General features: G+C 41.7%; 1 non-coding gene across 1 annotated transcript; it reads right to left on the bottom strand.

Moving 5' to 3' along the window:
* Positions 1–551: 551 nt before the first annotated feature.
* LOC141634819 (small nucleolar RNA R71) lies at positions 552–658 on the bottom strand. The gene has a single exon (XR_012539539.1). It is a non-coding gene; the product is annotated as a small nucleolar RNA R71 (small nucleolar RNA).
* Positions 659–6,338: the final 5,680 nt, after the last annotated feature.

The following is a 6,338-nucleotide window of genomic DNA, read 5'->3' as shown; positions in this document are numbered from 1 at the left end:
ATTCCGAACCCGAGAAAACCTTTAGGAGAGGACGACATTTTTGGAAAGAAGTGAAAGAAGCCGCTTCTCTCGTGCAAGTTGAAAGTTCTAGAAAGTCTTACCTAGACGATCTAAAACTCCTTGAGGAAGAGGAGGTTTCAAGTTCATCGTCTACACCACCACCATCTTCAACTAAAAAGATGGTGAAACTTTCCGATCACTCAAAGCCCACCGCGGCCATGCTTCCGGCCGGTATAACAACTACTCAAATTACCGCGCCGGACTTCGAGATCAAGACGGATTTCATTAGCCTTGTGGAGAGGAAGCAATTTGGGGGAAATCCTTTGGAGGATCCCAATTTGCATGTGCAAAATTTCTGCGATTATTGCTCCATGATCCGACAAACTGGCGTCACTCAAGCCCAAATAAGGGAAATACTTTTCCCTTTCTCTTGGAAGGACAAGGCCAATCTTTGGATCAATAGCCTTGACCGCATCACTTTGGGAATCACCAATTGGGAGACATTGGCTCTTGCATTCTATCAAAAGTTTTTTCCACCGGAGAAAACTCAAACTTTGAGGATCCAAATCACCGGATTACGTCAACAAGCTCTTGAGAGCTTATATGAGGCTTGGGAGAGGTACAAAGATTTGCAAAGACAATGCCCACATCATGGGTTGGACGATTGGTTCCTAGCTATAATATTCTACAATGGATGTTGTGACGAGTCCTGAAGGATTCTTGATTCCGCCAACAATGGGCGGTTTGATCAAATTGACACCGATATTGCTCATGCCACGATCGAATCTATGGCGATCCATGATGCACAATATGTCAATTCCCGAAGTGTGCCACTCAAAGGTAAAGAAGAATCCTCCGACAATCCCGTCTTGTTAGCTCAAATTGCCTTACTCCAACAACAATTGGCGGAATGAGATACTAGAGATTCCGTTCAACAACTCAATGCCATGTCCTCTACGAGTCAAATCATTGTTTGTGAAGTTTGCAGGGGTGCGGGTCATTATGCCACTCTATGCCGAGCTACCATGGAAGAGGTATGTGCTTATCAAGCTTTTAGACAAAGTTCTTATCCACTGGGCACATTTTCAAATCAATAAAACTCGAACTCAAACTTTCTTCCAAATAAGTCTTACACAAGAAATAATGTGCCTCAACCCCCGCCACAACAAAATGTCTATGTCCCTCAACAACAAAAGTATAATCCTCCACCGGGTTATCAAAACCAACAAAGGCCACCTCATTAAAATTATCAACAAAATCAACCCCCACCACAAAATGGCCAACAAAATAACCAAGGAGGAGGTAAACTTGAGGCTATGATGGTTCAAATGCAAAGGGAATTGTTGGCTCAAATCCAAAAGATTGATCAATATCACAATGCCGCAATCAAGATGCTGGAGCAACAAATGGCTCATCTAGCTCTTCAAGGAAAATGGGTCAACTACCACCTTAAGGTGAGCAACCACATGCGACCGTAAATTCTATTTCCTTGAGAAGTGGTACAAGCTATGATGGACCATCCATGACTTTGGATGACGAGGTGATTGTTAAAAAGCCCAAGCTTGGGGGAAATGACAAAAAGAAGGCTAATGAAGAGCCTCTTATTAGGGATCGTGTACCATTTCCCCATCGATTATTGATGCTTAAGAGAAAGAGTAAGCTTGGTACCGAAGAAAGTACAGAGGTGGTTGTTAAAAAGGAGATCTCTCCTAATGCAAAGGAGAGTGAAGTCGTTTATAAGAAGGTGGATGCTCCCAATGAAAGTGAGAAAGTGAAAGAGAAGGGTTTAGAGGATGCTCCTCCAAAGGAAGTTGTTCGAGTACCGTTCCCCCATTGTCTAGCAAGGCACAAGGAGGAAGGTAAGTTCGGCAAGTTTTTGGAGGTTGTTAATAATTTGCAAGTCACCATCCCATTTATTGAATTACTTACCCAAGTCCCTTCCTACTCAAAGTTTATGAAGGAAATCCTCTCAAAGAAGCGATCTTTCAATGAGGTTGATACCATTGCTTTCACCAAAGAGTGTAGTGCACTCTAACAAAACAAGTCTCCCCCGAAACTTAAGGACCCCGGTAGCTATTCTATTCCTTGCACTATAGGCACATATACCATTGATAAGGCCCTTTGCAACCAAGGTGCTAGTTTGAGTGTCATGCCCTATTCCATTTGTAAAAAACTTAACATGGGTGCTTTAAAATGCACAAGTATAACTTTGCTAATGGCGGACCGTTCTTTAAAGCGACCTTTAGGTGTCTTAGAAGATGTGCCCGTAAAAGTTGGCAAGTTTTTCATACCCGTTGACTTCCTCATACTTGATATGGCCAAGGACTCACAAACCCCAATTATATTGGGTAGGCCATTTCACAGACCGCGGGTGCGTTAATTGATGTAAAAAATGGGAGGTTAATTTTAGAAGTGGGTGATGACCGGGTTACCTTTAGCAAGAACAACACCATTAGAAGCCCAATGTTACAAGACTCTTGTTATTTATTTAACACTCTGGATTCTTCTAATGCCTCTACACTCGGATCCTTGCTGATGGAACCGTTGGAGGAAGATATTGGTGTTGTTTGTTTTGTAGGTGACAATGCTAAGGCCACTATTGCTAAGAGTGCCAAGAAGAAAGGGAAATTTTATTTGAAAAATTTCAAATGGTTGCGGAATGCAAAGTTAGCTATGAAATGGAGCTCGGTTGGTGGCAAACTCAATGATGAAACATGATCAAATATATTCTTACGTCGTACGGGATGTTAAACCAGCGCTTCTTGGGAGGCAACCCAAGCTTTTTATTTGCTTTATTTATTTCTTGTTTTTAATTTTCCGCAATTTACTGTTTTTCGTATATTAGGAATAAAATACTAGACTTGACGATGTTTGGTTTTGTTATTTATAGGTGAAAATGAAGAAAAGGAGGCCTCAAGGAGAACTAGCATGCTTCCCCATGCAAAAACCCCGTTCGGGGACAGGGTTTTCGAAAAACGAGACGGAATTACTGAAATTCGGAAGCAAAGGCAAAAAGAGGCATGGACTAGTCAACCCCGATCGGGGTTTCCAGTTCCGATCGGGGACGTGGTTCTCCATTTTGCTGGCTACTGTTTTACATGGGTAAAAAAAAAGAATTTCATTCTATCATTCTCCTAATACCCGACGGTACCATCTTGTACTCTATCTCTCCCATTTTCTTCACTTTCTTCATTAAAATCACTACAAAACATCTATTTCTTCATCATTTTGCAAGATTCATTCATCCATTAACATCATCAAGTAAGTTTTCTTCCCTTTTCTCTTTAATTTCATCCACTTTAATCAATTTCATCAAGTTTATCAAACCCTAACCCAAATTGGGGGAATTTGATTTTGTGCTTATTTATACTAGAAATTGATTGTAGTATGCCTATTCATGTTTATATTATGAATTAGTTCACTAATTCGTTCTATCATGTCTATTTGGATGAATTTTGGTTTGTCTTAAGATAAGTTTTTGTCTTAAATTTCAGAAAAATGGCACCAAGAAGACCTCCTACCCAAGGTCCTTCTAAAAGGAGAAGAGGTGATGCGGAATCCTCCCGGGCTGCGGAGGATGTGCAAATGGAAGAGGTCCCGGAATGGCAAGATCCGGATTTTCCCTGAGTAATTTTCAATTGTCAAAAGAAATATGACAATTGGGTCATCCTAAGAAGCAAAGGTATGAAACCAACTAAATTGATTAACCAAGCTACATTGAAAATATTAGATTAGAAAAGAATGTTAAGACATTATTTAAGAACCTTGGTATGAAATATTGTTATACAGTGGATTATAACACCTTTTCCGAACTCACCCTTGAGTTCTTGAGCTCTTTTGAGTTTCATAGGTCGAAGAAACCGGGTTTTATGCTTTTTGTGACTTTCCGATTGTTTAATGATGACTATAGAATGGACCTAGCGGACTTCGCTAATATCTTCCAATTGCCTCATAAAGACTTACCTATTGAATCACCAGAGTCTTATAACCCGATTTTGACATGGAATGCCGTTTCTCACTTCCCTTTTCAAAGTTGGGACCATTGCCCCCACCAATACATACACTACCCCGACATTCGGGTTTGGCAAAGGTTTATGGGATGGACTATAATTAGTACTGACCCCGTTAAATGTTTTAAAAACTATGGTGATCCATTCGGGGATGGTGAACAGTTGTTAAGCAGGTATGATGGCTTATGCGAGGGATAGCTGGGAAGGAGTCACCACCGATCTTAGAGTCTTCCGCTGTGTTTCATTTAGTAGTTTGAGTACTTTGGTTTTTGGAGAACATTTGTATTTACGTTTATCAGTTTCGGAGTTGGACATGTAAAACTTAAACTTTATTACCATTTAAGTACGTCTCCTTATTGTCATTTGATTATCATTGCCTCGGGCAACCGAAATGGTGACATTCTCATAACGTAAGTGGTCCTGGTAAGGCACTTGGAGATGGAGACTGGGAATTTGTTGAGCTGTTTAAGCTGTTTGTGTTCTTGTTTCATTGTGGCATTGTTTTATGTAATTAGTACTGACCCCGTTAAATGTTTTAAAAACTGTGTTGATCCATTCGGGGATGGTGAGCAGTTGTTGAGCAGGTATGATGGCTTATGCGAGGGATAGCTGGGAAGGAGTCACCACCGGTCTCTGGTCAACTAACGGACTCTCCACTCTATGGTCTCTCACATAGTATAAGATCAACGGACACCCCTTCCTCAGATAGGGCTTCAAGGTCACTGCTGCAATCAACTTATCTTTGGGTTTGACAACAAACCCACGATAAGACACACTAATCCCCTTAAGACCTCTCAAGAAAACCTTATTTTGATGACAATCTGGCAGGGCTACGCACTTAAGTGTGTAGTCAGTTGTGTGGAGATTGGAGATGGAGACTGGGGATTTGTTGAGCTGTTTGTGCTGTTTGGGTTCTTGTTTTATTGTGGCATTGTTTTATGTAATTAATACTGACCCCGTTAAATGTTTTAAAAACTGTGGTGATCCATTCGGGGATGGTGAGCAGTTATTGAGCAGGTATGATGGCTTATGCGAGGGATAGCTGGGAAGGAGTCACCATCGGTCTTAGAGTCTTGCGATCCCCCACTGGCGGTGTGGAGTACTTGTTGCGATGGGTACTCTGGCAGGGCTACACACTTTAGTGTGTAGTCAGTTGTGTTGAGATTGGAGATGGAGGCTGGGGATTTGTTGAGCTGTTTGAGCTATTTGTGTTATTTTTTCATTGTGGCATTGTTTTATGTAATTAGTACTGACCTCGTTAAATGTTTTAAAAACTGTGGTGATCCATTCGGGGATGGTGAGCAGTTGTTGAGCAGGTATAATGGCTTATGCGAGGGATAGCTTGGAAAGAGTCACCACCGGTCTCTGCTCAACTAACAGACTCTCCACTCTATGGTCTCTCACATGGCAAAAGATCAACGGACACCCCTTTCTCAGATAGGAGTTCAAGGTCACTGCTGCAATCAACTTAACTTTGGGTTTGACAACAAACCCACGATAAGACAAACTAATCCACTTAGGACGTTCATTGTGGCATTATTTTATGTAATTAGTACTGACCCCGTTAAATGATTTAAAAAATGTGGTGAATCATTTGGGGATGGTGAGCAGTTGTTGAGCAGGTATGATGGCTTATGCGAGGGATAGCTGGGAAGTAGTCACCACGGTCTCTGCTCAACTGACGGACTCTCCACTATATGGTCTCTCACATGGCATAAGATCAACGGACACCCCTTCCTTAGATAGGACTTCAAGGTCACTGCTACAATCAACTTAACTTTGGGTTTGACAACAAACCCACGATAAGACATACTAATCCCCTTAGGACCTCTCAAGGAAACCCTCTTTTGATGACAATCTATCTTAACCTTATAGTTACCAAACCAGTCCATACCAACTATCATCTCAAAACCCTCCAAAGGAAACTCTAACAAGTCCACTGGTAGGTCAACCTGTCCAACTATCATAGACACACCTCTATATAACTTCCCACATAATACAGACTCGCCCGAAGGTATAAAACTCCCTCCTTTACAAACTCATACCCACTCAAACCCAACCGTTTAGCATGACTCGATGATACAAACGACTGTGTCCCTCCCGAATCAAACAAAACACAGGTAAAGACTCCTCTCTATGAGCGGGGATTTGGTGGGTACGGCTGTGGTCCCCCACTGGCGGCGTGGAGTACTTGTTGCGATGGGTAATCTGGCAGGCCTATACACTTTAGTGTGTAGTCAGTTATGTGGAGATTGGAGATGGAGACTTGGGATTTGTTGAGCTGTTTGAGCTGTTTGTGTTCTTGTTTCATTGTTGCATTGTTTTATG

The sequence above is a fragment of the Silene latifolia genome, chromosome Y (genome assembly GCF_048544455.1).
Source record: "Silene latifolia isolate original U9 population chromosome Y, ASM4854445v1, whole genome shotgun sequence".
NCBI classification, from domain to species: domain Eukaryota; kingdom Viridiplantae; phylum Streptophyta; class Magnoliopsida; order Caryophyllales; family Caryophyllaceae; genus Silene; species Silene latifolia.
Note: the sequence above shows the minus strand (reverse complement) of the source record. Positions and strands in the feature narration are given on the sequence as shown.